At 38.3% G+C, this 14,737-nt stretch overlaps 1 long non-coding RNA gene across 2 annotated transcripts; it reads left to right on the top strand.

Moving 5' to 3' along the window:
- The first annotated feature begins 10,537 nt into the window (after positions 1-10,537).
- LOC118489049 lies at positions 10,538-13,845 on the top strand. 2 transcript variants are annotated; one of them, XR_004885982.1, is made up of 4 exons: positions 10,550-10,856; positions 11,406-11,459; positions 13,205-13,256; positions 13,643-13,830. It is a non-coding gene; the product is annotated as an uncharacterized LOC118489049 (long non-coding RNA). The 2 variants fall into 2 exon arrangements; XR_004885981.1 differs by lacking the exon at positions 13,205-13,256 and having other exon boundaries at positions 10,538-10,856; positions 13,643-13,845.
- Positions 13,846-14,737: the final 892 nt, after the last annotated feature.

Here is a 14,737-nt window from a genome sequence, read left to right as displayed (position 1 = left end):
GCAAGATAATCATCACTCTTGATTCCTCTTTCTCTAGAATCATTCAAGGTAATTGTGTAATCATTGTTAATTGATTGTTGATTGTATCAATTCTTGATTATGTGTTTCATAAAAACCCTAGTTCTTTATGTGATAGTTCTGAGCTTTGATTGATTCCTGTTTATTCTGATTTATTATGAAATGATTATGGTTGTATGTTTAATCGACTGCCTAATGCCAATCCGTTTGATATGATGAGCATGTAAATCGTTGAATTGATTTCTGTTGTGAATGTATGAAGTAGGGTTGATCGTATGAACATCAGAACGTAACTGCTTTGATCTTATTGATTATGTGAAATGTTTGGAATGCACGCATATTGATTGTCTGAGTTTCATGCTTAAACATGTCCGAGGTTATGTGTATCATGTGGTCTGAGTTTATAAGAAGCACTATGTCTGAGTTTATAACATTGTCACCTAGTCCGACTTATATGCAATCAACACATTGTCCGAGTTTCTTTAAAACAAATTGCTGGTCCGAGTTTGTTCAAGGGGGTGTTGCCCGAGTTTCCTGGCCCCAAAACCTTGTCTGAGTTTGTAACTCTCTTCACAAGGTCCGAGTTTTTGAAAGGCCTTCCTCAGGTCCGACTTTTTATACTAAAAACTTAATGGTCCGAGTTTTGTGTATGGGAAGGGTGGTCCGACCTTCATATGTCCGAGTTTACCCACCCCCCATGGTCCGAACTATATGAAACCCCCTCATTGGTCCGACTTTTGAACCCCTCTTCCCCTTGAGTTGGTCCGAGTTTGTGCTTAGGGGCTCTTGTCCGAGTTTTTCATAAGGGTAAGACCCTGTCCGACCTTAGTGGTGATTTATTTGGAGCCATGAGTTGTATGCTATGTATTGTTAAGTCTGTTACACACGTATGTTATCTTGCTAACCACTAGCTCTGCTAACTAATGTTAAAATGTTAAGTATGTGTTAACACTGTGATGATAACGTCGTTATATGAGTTAACCGTTATATGGCCCTAATTTAACTCGGTTATGCATGTGATCTACGCAAAGTGCATTAACCCAGTTAAGTGCGGATGAAATGGTTAGGTTAAATTGAGAAAGCCCTTATGCGAAACGTGGATTCTGTACGAATGTGATTAACTGACGAATGATGCATGATATCGATTGTCAAACGTGCCATATGGTATTAATTGCGTGTGAAACTTTACAAACTTGAACTGATTTATTGTACATGCAATCATTAGGACTTGACTGATTACTTGTGAGTGCATAACATAGCATACCGAGCAAACTAAGGTGAGTTCACACCCTTACTAAGGCATGGGATTCCCAAGGGCTTGGGAATGGGATTAAAGGAATGAGATTGACTATATACACTGTTACTAGACTACCATACCACTGTCCTCGGTTGTGCAGGACACATACTTATGCTATTCACTGTCCTCGGTTGTGCAGGACACATACTTACAATCTACGTAGACTTATACTTACTACTATCCTCGGTTGTGAAGGATACCTATACTTATTACTATCCTCAGATGTGAAGGATACTTATACTTATTACTATCCTCGGATATGAAGGATACTTATGCTTATTACTATCCTCGGTTGTGAAGGATACCTATGGTTACGAGTAGTCTAGTGGTTATACAACATGGGAAGCCCCCACCAATAGAACGTACTAACGGCCCAGTAGCGCCACCTGTTACAAACGAACTTACTATTACGCATTTACTTTCTGTGAACTCGCTCAACTAGTTGTTAATCCTCTGTTACATGCCTTGCAGGTCGTTAGGTATATGGAGCTTGCACATGGAGGAGCGGGTCGTTGTGGGCTTGGATCGTGATTATCTTATTAAACACTTATGACATTTCGTACTTAATTATGTTGGGTTTTGATTATACGCTTCCGCTAAACAATGATAACTTACTTATGTTTTGGAAACACCTTTCATATGGATTTGGTTTGGTTTATATTGCAATTACTTTTACTTTGCACAACGTTCTATATGATTGGTGGCTTGATCCTGGTCAGTCACGCTCCCAAGCGGTGATACTCCGCAGATGGATTTTGGGGGTGTGACATTGTGGACAAGGATTCATGAATGCGTACTAAACACTTATGATATTTCATACGTTAACACTTATGTTTGGGTTTTACTTAAATGCTTCCACTACATATACAATGTTTGGTTTTGAACATCAATTATGTCTATGGTTATTATTATATACTATGTTTAATATAATTGGTGGCTTGGTCCTGGTCAGTCACGCTCCCAAGCGGTGATACTCCGCAGGGGGATTTTAGGGGGTGTGACAACCACGGCTCAGGACATCCCAGAAGCTAGCACCCTTCAACTTATAAGAATGTATCCACTGAACCCAAAGGGACTTACGGTTAGTAACTATGCTCCAAATATGAGACGTCAGAAGGGCCCTATTGACATCCATGATACTCCTGATGCCTAGACCACCCTCTTCTTTTGGCATGCATACATCCTTCCAGGCAACTTTAACACGAACCGGTCCCTTATAACCACCATTCCATAAGAAAGAACGCAATCTTTTCTCCAATTCCTTAATAACACCATTGGGAAGCATAAAAACCGAAGCCCAATAAGAATACATGGCTGCCAAAACCGAGTTGATAAGCTGTAGTCTCCCTGCAAACGATAATGACTTAGTCATCCAGTTATCAATACGTCTTTCTATACGCTCCACAAGGGATTTACAATCACAAGCAGCCAGTCTAGTAGATATCAACGGAACACCAAGATAACGGACCGACAAAGACCCCTCTTGAAAAGGCATAATGGCCAGAATTTGATCTTTCACATGACGAGGAACGTTACTGAAGAAAACGGTGCTTTTGGGCGAGCTAGGAACCAGACCCGAGATTTTCATAAACTTGTCAAGGGCTTCCCTTAAATGTTTAACCGAGGCACTATCACCATGCGAAAAAATGAACAAGTCATCAGCAAAGGAAACATTTATGATCTTTTGTTTTGGGCATCGAGCATGGAACTTAAATGATTCATGTGAAGCTGCTTGTTGCAACAGGAGAGATAAAACCTCCATAACTAGAGTAAACAAATACGGGGACAAAGGGTCCCCTTGCCTTAGACCCCGCTTCCCTGCAAAATAACCATGAAGATCACCATTAATACTCAATGAATACGTCACCGTTGTCACACATGTCATAATCCAATTCACCATTTTGCTATGAAACCCAAATCGACAAAGAATTATTTCCAAGAAGTGCCAGTTGACTGTATCATACGCCTTCTGAATATCGATCTTAAAGGCACATCTTGCTGGACCACGATTAAGATGATAATTATGCATCAACTCCTGCGTTAGAAAAATATTATCCGAGATTTTTCTTCCCGGAACAAACGCTGATTGGTTTATGCTGACCAGAATATTATCCGGAGTCAACAACTAGTTGAGCGAGTTCACAGTGGATTGTTTAGTAACAGTGTTCATTTCGTAAAACGTTTGTTTGTTTAGAAATCCAAGTATCGTATATAATTACATCGCGGCCCTCCAGGCATGTTTGCGAAGATTAGTGGGGGTTTCCCATGTATTGTAGACTAGTTTTATTTGTAACACGGCCCTCCAGGCATGTGTGTGAAGTTTAGTATCAGTATCGCGGCCATTCCAGGCATGTGTGCGAAGATCAGTATCAGTATCGCGGCCATTACAGGCATGTGTGCGAAGAGTAGTGGGGGCTTCCCCTTGTATCACTAGTCTAGCAGTATCTATAAGTAACCTTTCCCAATCAAGGTCAGTATTTCATAATTCCCATCAACAATGTAAATACAGATAATCATCCAATCCCATTCCCTACCTCGGGAATCCCATGCCTTGGTAAGAGTGTGAACTCACCTTGATTTGCTCGGTTTGTTATTGCTTCTAGTGTTAATTAATGATTAGGTCCGTTACCCGCGACCTAGGGTACATTGCACATAAACTCGATGTAAGTGTTTACGTTCAATTAGTGTTTACGAATTCCTTGATGTCCAAACAACTGTGATTCGTGTGATAATTGTGTACAGAATGACATGACGTAGATTGTTATACATACAGTATCATCCAGTAACATACAGTAACATACAGTTATATACAGTAATATACAATAACATACAGTAGCATGCAAAGTGTTCCTCATACAGGGTTTGAACTTGGCATTCTAAGTAAACTCGAACCTTACATCAATCAGAAATTCAGACCAGACATCACCACAAAAGTCGGACAAGGCATATCAATGAAACTCAAACCTTAATGGCATCAACAAAAGTCGGATCATGCTTACCCTTCACAAGTTCGGACCAAGCACCCCCCCCCCCCACAAACTCGGACCAAACTCCACCCTTTAAAAATCGGACCAACATCAATTCTTAAAACTCAGACTATGAATCTCATCTAAAATTCGGACCTTGTGTCTCATATAAAGCTGGGACCTTGTGTCTCATATAAAGTTCGGACTCTAGGTGTCCTTGAAAAATTCGGACTTTAGTTTCCTTTACACAAAATTCGGACATACAAGCATTACAAAGTTCGGATCAAACACCACCTTTTAAAACTCAGACCAAGCAATCCACTAATGCTCGGACTTTGTGACTTCCCAAAACCCTGACACTTAGCTCCGAGGTATCAACATGCGTGATTTCCAAGACCAATATACAGTTTTCAATGGAACAGCTACGTTTACGATCAAAAACCCTAATTTTCATACATTGGTAATGCTGTAATCTAATCAACAATCAAACAATTCTAACATATCAGGCATCTTAACATCAGGCAAGTGATTACACGATTGTTCATAAACTATTTCACAACAATCAGAATGATCAATAAACACAGAACCATTATTTGGAGAACTAGGGTTTACAAGAATCAAATAACCAATGATTAACAACAAATAATCATTAAACATTTACCTTAGATTGATTCTAGATGGATTGGAAGATCAAGATTGATGCAAGAGAACTTGTGTAGCCAAGAATGATGAGAGAAATGATTGTAGAGAGAATGATTTGAAGTGATGTATGATTGAAATTGGTGAGAATGATTAGGGTTAAGGGGTTTTGTTTTATTTTCATTATTACCACTAAACACCCCTAAGTATCATCCTTTACACAAAACACCCACACCACATATAATTTACAGTTTCATCACCAAGTTCATGTATTTGTCAATCATTCGTAAAATAACACATAACCATGCAACAATCACAATACACTTTATCAAATCACCACGTATACAGTTACAACGCAAACCAATTGTGTAAGTAAGCAACTAAACAAACAGTGAACGTGCAATAAATGCGAAAGTGGAATCTCGGAAACTCGAGTTGTCACAGTATGTATTTGTATCGCGGCCCTCTAGGCATGTTTGCGAAGATTAGTGGGGTTTTCCCATGTATTCTAGACTAGAAATAGTTGTATCGCGGCCCTCTGGGCATGTGTGCGAAGTTTAGTATTTGTATCGCGGCCATTCCAGGCATGCGTGCGAAGATTTGTATTAGTGTTAGCATCGCGGCCATTCCAGGCGTGTGTGCGAAGAGTAGTATTTGTATCACTAGTCTAGCAGTATCTACAAGTAACCTTCCTCTCCCGAGGTCAGTGGTACGAAATTCCAGTATCAATGCAAGTACAAGAAATCATCCAAACCCATTCCCAACCCTGGGAATCCCATGCCTTGGTAAGAGTGTGAACTCACCTTGATTTGCTCGGTATGCTTAAGTATGTGCTCACAGATAATCAGTCAAGTCCGAAAGTACGCATGTGTACATAACCAGCTTGTATTCACGAAGTTCGCACATAAGCACAATCATAGCGGATAATGAATCAATGATCACCAAGTAGCACAGAACACGTATTCAAAATCATACAAGTCATGCTTTACACTTAACGGCAGTTAACTAACTCAGTTAACTTTAACAGAATTAAACTAAGTTATTGTGCAGATTAACAACTTGACGAAACGCCCTTGTTTCGTCGTATTTACCCTTGGCGAAACACATCTGTTTCGCCGTATTTGCTCATGATGAAACGCATCTGTTTCGTCATAACTACCCTCGGCGAAACACACTGCCTTGTCGTGTCTGTTTCGTCGTGACTGGTCTTGGCGAAACACCCTCTTGTTTCGTCGTGACAGTCGTTTCGTCATATCACATGTGTTACGTCGTTCTATCAGTTATCATCATCAACAGTTACGCATATCACAGAAACCCTAATCATCGGTTCATCAATACACAGTATCCATACAATCATACTGAAATCATAGATACTATTTACTATAGCAATCATCATGGCACATAGCATCTAGCATGTACCCTAAACAAAACAATCTTATTCAATCTAGATTGATATTCGTATGCATTTTAATAATAAGACCTATTCAACACCAATATCATATCAACAGTCATATCGGCAGCAACGCGAACGAATGTAATTTCATGAGATGCAAATATATAATTATTAAATAACCGATTTGTACAAGAATCATAAAATTACCCTAATCACATGCTCCTCAATCTAAACACTACTGAAATCAGAATCATACAGAAGTCCTTGTTTCATTACTATATCAATTCACACATAAAGCAACAAGTAGATTGAATCAATAAACGTGACTAACCGGTTAAGATGAAACACAAGGATTCCTAAAGAGATAATGATGAGAAGTGATGGCTGCCGCAAGAGAGTGAAGGGAATTCTAGGGTTTCGGTTCTGCTAAAGGTGAAACGAATGAAGCAGAATCCTCAATATATGCCCGCGTAACGAATTGGGCCTTTATTGGGCTTCGGCGAAACTGGGCTTGGCGAAACACCCGGTTTCGTCGAGATAGGGGTGACGAAACAAACCCCGTTTCGTCGATGTTGGTTATGGCGAATCACTTTGTTTCGCCGGGTCAAAACTCAGTAATATACAAGTATACAAGTTCATGCTCAGGGAAACAGGCAAATCACACTTTACTCATATTTAACACATAACAAATCAAACAACCATCTCAATTTATAATCCAGTGCGTACAATTACAACACAAATAAGCAAACAACTAAACAGTCAACGCGCCATAAATGCGAAAGTGGAATCTCGGAAACTCGAGTTGTCACAGTTATTTTAAAGGTAAGCGTAGTTTAAGGCAGGGGGATCTGATATCGCCTTATTTATTTACTCTAGTAATGGAGGTCCTGTCTTGCATCTTGCATCATGCTACCAGAATTGATTCATCGTTCAGGTACCATAACAAATGTGAGAAACAACAGATTATTAATCTTTGATTTGCAGACGATTTGTTTCTATTTGCTAGAGGTGATGTTGATTCAGCGAGGTGCATTATGTCGTCGCTTTCTCGGTTTACTCAGATGTCTTGTTTGAAACCTAGTGCTCATAAAAGCACTGGTTAATTTTGTAATGTGCCGGGGCCGGTTAAAAATGCTATCTTGGATGTTATGCTGTTTGCTGAAGGGAGTCTTCCTGTTTGTTACTTGGGAGTACCTCTTATTTCATCGAGACTCTTGTACAAAGATTGAAGTATTCTTTTTGAGAGATTTGAGCAGCGTATAAACAACTAGAAGAATAAGTTGCTTACGTTTGCGGGAAGGTTGCAACTTATTATTTTGGTTCTCTCAGCTTTGCATATTTACTGGTCATCTGTTTTTATCCTTGTGACACCCCAGGAAAATCAGTGAACAATACAGTTTACCTAGCTTCCTCAGTGAGTGCATACCAAATTTCGGGACGAAATTTCCAATTAGTTGGGGATAATGTGACAACTCGAACTTTAGGCTTACTTTAATGTAACGTTACGTGTCTATGCGATACCTTGAAGTAATAAATGTTACGTGAACTTTGTGAAAAATGTGTTATGTATGTTGTGTATATATATTGTATGTATGTATTGAACCGCACAAGGATCGCACAACACACACATCACCCGCACAAGCTTGTTGGGCTCTACACTTTGTTTCGGATTAGTGAGCACCGAGTTGGGCTCGGCCCACTCTCCTTTCACGTGAACAAAATACCGTAAGGGGGTTTTTGTTCCTCATTTGTTACCTAATATCACACACACACAAGAACCCTAGACTTTTCTCTCTCTCTCGTTTGCTTGGAACCCGACGGCAAGATCTTTCCCTACTCGGATCATCCTTGCTTCTACTCGTAATCCGGTTAGTGTGATCATTGTTTGTATTGATAGATGACATGTGGTTTATACGAATTTCATGATTATATGTTTGGTCGGATTTGATTGCTGTGATGATCATAAATCGGCTCATGTATGTTAAATATGATTACACTAATTAATAGTTCTGTTATATGTACCGATTAGATAGGCTAATCGGCTGAGATATGTTGGACTCTAATGATATGCTTAGATGATATGATGGATCCGTATGAATGTCATGATTGTTGTTCATGAAGATTTAGACTAGGGTTCATACGATTTCATGTTGTTATTGCCCTGTTTGATCTATAGTTGGTTAACCAAATTGTAGGGATTATGTTAATTGATAGAATGTTAAACTTGGTAATTGATTGACTATTGTAACTGATTGCTTGATTTATGGAAGTTGTTAACCAATCGCACAACTAGGCTGAATCACACAAGCCACTCGCACAAACTGGTCCGATCACACAAGCTGAACCAGTCGCACAAGGTGTTTTAAACCACACAAGTGCAGCCCAGTCGCACAAGTGCAGCCTGGTCGCACAAGGCTGTATGTTGGGCCGCACAGCCCAAGACTTCTATCGCACAAGCTGTATGGGCCGGACCACCTTGGATCGCACAACGTCATTGTGTGTCATTTTGGGCCGTAGGTTATAATTGGGCTGGGTATTATTGTTGGACTAATTTTATCAGGTCGCACAACATGAACTGGATCGCACAATTTGTATGATAATTATTGGGCCGTGAATGTTTAATCTGTTTATTTGTTTGATGGGCCGAGTATAGATTGGGCTTAGTCGTGTGACCGCACAAGATGGTTGGGCTTGCACTAGCTCTTTGGCCCAACCATCCGAATCGCACAAGTGGTGTTTATGACATGTTGACTGTTTACGTGCATACGTGTTTGTTGTGATGTATACGTGCATTACTTGAACCGAACCTGACTTGTATGGTAACCCTGTTAGGACGTGGTTGACCACTGTTAGTTCAAGAGTCTTTTAATTGTGTATCTGCCGAGCAAACCAAGGTGAGTTCACACAGCCAAGGCATGGGATTCCCGGGTTGGGAATTGGGTTGGATTGTTAAGGTTGAATAGATTCATTCAGACACCATTACTAGACTACCATACCCTCGTCCTCGGTTGTGCAGGACACGTACGTAAAACCTACGTACACTTATGCTACTCGCTATCCTCGGTTGTGAAGGATACTCACGTAAAACCTGCGTGAACGGATACTCACTACTGCCTCGGTTGTGTCAGGCACTTACGTAAAACCTACGTAAACCCCCACGTACTGTAACACTCAAAATTTCTTGAATCTTAATAATAGTTACAATATTTATTACCATTTAGTATAATTCAAATTTGACGTAAAAACAATTTAAAGTGGATTACTTTGATATATTTTTTTTCTATAAACCAAGTTAGTGTGCGTACATATTCATATTTCGCCATCCATAGCGTGTATTCTAAAATTTTGTATAAATTTTATAAAACAATTATTTATATAACCTTGTTAAAGCCATATATTTGTAAGTATGTATATGTATGTGTAGGTAACTAGTAAATCTCCCTAGTTACAAAGAAACTAAACTAAATTGACAAACATCATAATGATGTCTAGATATAATCGTACAAGCAAAGAAATAAAATATCAAATAATAAATAAATGTAAATAATAATTAACTAGTACAAAATGCAATATTTAAATATCTGTAGGCATACATGCTATATGTGCATGTGTAAGTTAACATAAATATATATATATATATATATATATATATATATATATATATATATATATATATAACATTTTACTAAACTTCGGTAGAACAAAACTAATAAATAAATATGTAATATAAAGCTAAGATGTAGGTTGATAATTTGATGGGACAAGACATCATCATGTAATTGATAATCTCAAAATATTTTTTTTGACTTCCTTCACTTCAAGTTACTGTAACTTATCTTAAATTTCATTATTCATACCATATCTCTACTCTTAAGATACATAATTTAAGACATGTAACTTATCTTAAATTTCATTATTCATACCATATCTCTACTCTTAAGATACATAATTTAAGACACATGGACATGAAAAATCAACAACTAATTTTGGCCTAATTCTAAACTACCCTTCTATTTGCTTCACTAGAAATTTGTATGATTTTCCTATCCTTCAACTTATGTACGGCCCTACCAAATCAATTCAAATTACCATCTTTTTACGCAAACAAAAATATGAGTATACCATCCCTTAAACCATGCCTTGGACCATTTCTTTGTGGCTGTACATCTCTAAATGATTGCACTAGATATTTATGGGCTCCCCATTAGCACCATTGGTTATAAAAAAAAATAAAGTAACACAAAATAAAACCAACATTGCCTCTCCCTATTGCATATCGAGAAAACTTGTTAACCCTCCATGTTTTCCCTTATTATCTACTTTTCAACAGCCTCACTTAGCCTCCCCGATCAACGCCAAATACGAAACCGAACCCACATGTGTTATCATGTTCATCTCGCGTCCCCTAACGGTAGTCGACGACCTCAACATCGTAGAAACCTTCACACATCGCTGAGATTTTGGCGACAACCATTGCCGCACACGACCGCCACCGCAGCCATTATCTTTACAGCACCAACTAACGTCCGCGACCCTACTGCAGGTACCCGCAACCCTTTGTTATTGAATAAATTTTGTATACCAAATCATTCTAGTTTGAATATGGTTTGTCCATTTGTGGGTTCATCACAAACTAATTGTGGAAATATGAACAAATAGTATTGAATGATAACTAATGAATATAATCAAAGTATGGTTTATACTTGAAACAACTTGATTTAAACTTATAACTTTGATATACTAAACTCGACAAAATTCATGGAAATGATAAATTGTATACTTGCTTTTGAAAGAAAGTTACTGAACGTAGCTTTTAGCTTTGGATAAATAATAACTTCAATAGTTATTTGCTATAAAATGTGTTAGTAAAGAAACTCTCAAAAGAATTTGTAACCAAACGTCATAGTGCACTGGATGGTTAAAAGACTTATGAAATTTTATGAAATTATTACATTTCACAACACTTAATTACTAGGTTATTGTAACTGAATTATATAACTATTAAATGAACTTACTAGTTCAACCAAAAAAAAAATAATAATAATATAATAATATAGAAGTACTAATCTTACCAAGGATAAGTTCCTTGTAGGTTATAACGACCCCTTTTAAGGAACGAGTCTGACTTCGTGAATCGTCGTTTAAGGTACGGATTCTTTTTTCTTTTCATCATAGTATAAATTGCGGGTACGAATTATTTGGTCTTTCACTCATAGTATAAATCTATATCCGTTACTTTGCAGTACGGATCTGTGTCTCCGTTTTAAAGTCCGATTGTCATGGTTTGATATGTGATACGTTATTCGAGTCCGCCTTGTATTGGTCTCTTTGTTTATTACTAATGTTATAGCATGCTAGACCTCAGACTTGTATTCATGGTCGCATGTTCCTGTTAGTATTATTTTCAGTCGTCTGTAAGTTATTTACATGGCCTTAGCTTTTGTACTCTGTCACCCAAGCGTCTGGCTTGCCGTTGGGCGTAAACGGCATGGCACTTATCGTGGCAGTGCGTAATAAAAGTTCACGGCGTCTCTAGCATGTGCTTGTGTAGCACTTGGCCCCTAGAGGCGTATAGATCGATCTTAGCTCTGAGTTTGAGTTTGTTTGTGTGTGAGAGATGGAATAATGGGTGTACGCCACACTCACCATCTCATAGGTACATAGAGCAGCTACCTGTGTACCAGTCTGTTTGTGGCTTTGGGTGCTTCTATGTTACATGATTTATTCTGTTGATATAAATCTATCGTGTAAGTTTGTATATGTTTCTGTATGTGAATATGTTCCGTTCTGATTACGTTCTCATAAGTTATAAGTTATGTATATACATCTGATTATGCTCTGGCTATGGTTCTGATCATGTATCCGATTATGTTTCTGACATGTTTAGTTTCCGATTATGTTTTGTATCTGATTATGGGTCTATTCGTAATATGGGTCTATTTCTGTATGAGTTGACTCCGTTTTTCGCTTCGAGATTCGTATCAGTATCTGTTCCGGTGTCTGTCTCTGCGCCTTGTCTTTACTTCTGTTTTGGCTTGCGTATCCGTTTTTGTTTTCGTATCGGTTTACCACATCGTGTTACAACATTAAATATTAAGGATTTAGTTATTTCGTTTTTATCCACGTTACCCAAATTTTTTTGTTTCTAATATAAAACTTTCAAAAGTTAAGAATACGTTATTATTATTTTTATGAATTGTTTTGACACCCTATAACTTATGTTGGTTCATATAAATATTCATGTATGCATTTAGTGTTTTGTTTTGAAATCCATTTATCTAAATTATTTGGTATTTAAATATAAATCTTTCAGATATTATTATGGAAACAGTATTTCGTCAAACAACGTCCTGTCATGAAATCTCATAAAATCACTAGCATTCGATTTAAAGTTAAACGTTTACTAAAAGTAATTAGTTTTGTCAGATACCTTGTTTGAAAATCATAGAGTTTTTAAACGAGGTCTAAAACCAAACCGTTTATAAAAGAAAATTGTTTTATTATTCTTGATCAACGATGTAACAGTCTTCATAGGTCTTTGTATTGGGTTTAATATGACTTCGGTTTTCGTATTAGTTCTAAACCAACTTTCATAACAGTCCCGTAACAGTTTTGAACAAGTTTTTGTTTTAGTTTCGCATCAGTCTTATACCCGAAATTGTATTGTGTATCCGTATCGGTATTTTTGCCAGTTCAGTATCGTGTCAGTTCAGTATCTTTTATGTCTCTGTATCTGTTCTCGGTATCTGTTTCAGTACCCGTTTTGGTTCAGTCTTAGCTCCGTTATGCTTTGCTTTCCGTTGAGTTTTTTTTACTATTGCTTTCTCCGTTACTGAGCAATTTTTGGCTCAGCCGTAGTTTTCTTTTTGTGTTTTTCGTATTTGATAACAGGTAATCTGGGAGACCTGGGAATTCAGTGAGGAGCGTTAAACATAAGTTGAAGGTCAAGCAAGATTATTTAATTTCTGTCATGTTATAAAATGTAACTAGGATCCTTTCGATTCAATGTTATGGACTAGTTTTGGATCTGATATCTGTAAGAGTGACACGTCAGCCTATCTGGGTTGGGGTGTTACACGTACCCTATCCTCGGTTGTGAAGGATACTTACGTAAATCCTGCGTAAACTTGTACGTATTACTGTTCTCGGTTGAGAAGAACACTTATGGTTACACATAGTCTAGTGGATTAATGACATGGGAAGCCCCCACCAATAGAAACCTATACTGGCCCAGTAGAGCCACTTGATACTCATGAACTTACTATTACGCATTTACTTTCTGTGAACTCGCTCAACTAGTTTGTTGATTATTTGCTGCATGCCTTGCAGGACCTTAGGTAATTTATGGAGCTTGCACAAGGAGGAGCAGGTCGTTGTGGACAAGGATCCTTGAATGCTTACTAAACACTTATGATATTTCATACGTTAACACTTATGTTTGGGTTTTACTTAAATGCTTCCGCTACATATACAATGTTTGGTTTTGAACATCAATTATGTCTATGGTTGTTATTAAATGCTATGTTTGATATAATTGGTGGCTTGATCCTGGTCATGTCACGCCTCCAAGCGGTGGTACTCCGCGTGTGGATTTTGGGGGTGTGACAATCCTATCTTCTAGGGTCCTTGCTGATTTAAAGCCAAAATGCATATTTTTTTATGGTCTCAAGGGTCGTTTCAAAGAGGTAAGGCTAAGGTTTCATGGAAGTCTATATGTGTTCCGAAATATGAAGGTGGTTTGGGTATTAGACGTATTGGAGATGTTAATAAGTCCTTTATGGCTGCTTATATTTGGAGTATTCTTACTCATCGGGAGTCATTATGGGTTGCTTGGATTCACTCTTATCGTCTGAAGGGTCGCACTTTTTGGGACTGGAAAGTTGTAGCGAATAGTTGTTGGAGCTGGAGGAAACTTATCCAGCTAAGATCGCTGATTAGAGGGCATGTTTGGACCAAGATAGGTAATGGTTGGGATACGTCAGCTTGGTATGATTTTTGGTGTGAGTCTGGGCCGCTATGCACTTATCTTTCTCCTAGAGTTATCACATCTGCGGGTTTCTCGTTAAAAGCTTCGGTTGAAGACATCACTGTTGACGGCAATTGGTAGTTGCCGGTTAACTGGGTGGTCTAATTCCTAGTTCTCACTTAGGCGGTGCAGATTCAGCTTAGGCCAGAGGTTGATGATCGATTGTGTTGGAAGGATGGTGAAGTTCTTGATGAGTTCTCGTCGTTCGGTGTTTGGCACTCTATTCGTGCTAGGGAGGCCGAAGTTGATTGGTTTAATGTTGTGTGGTTCTCTCAGTGTGTCCCGAGGCATGCTTTTCTTATGTGGCTTATCATGCGGAAGAAGCTTTTAACGCAGGATAAAATTTTACAATGGGACTTGTCGCGGAGGAAGAACATGAACATGATGTGTTGCTTACT

Source organism: Helianthus annuus, chromosome 17, assembly GCF_002127325.2.
Source record: "Helianthus annuus cultivar XRQ/B chromosome 17, HanXRQr2.0-SUNRISE, whole genome shotgun sequence".
Lineage (NCBI taxonomy): Eukaryota > Viridiplantae > Streptophyta > Magnoliopsida > Asterales > Asteraceae > Helianthus > Helianthus annuus.
This window is presented reverse-complemented; position numbering and strand designations above follow the sequence as displayed.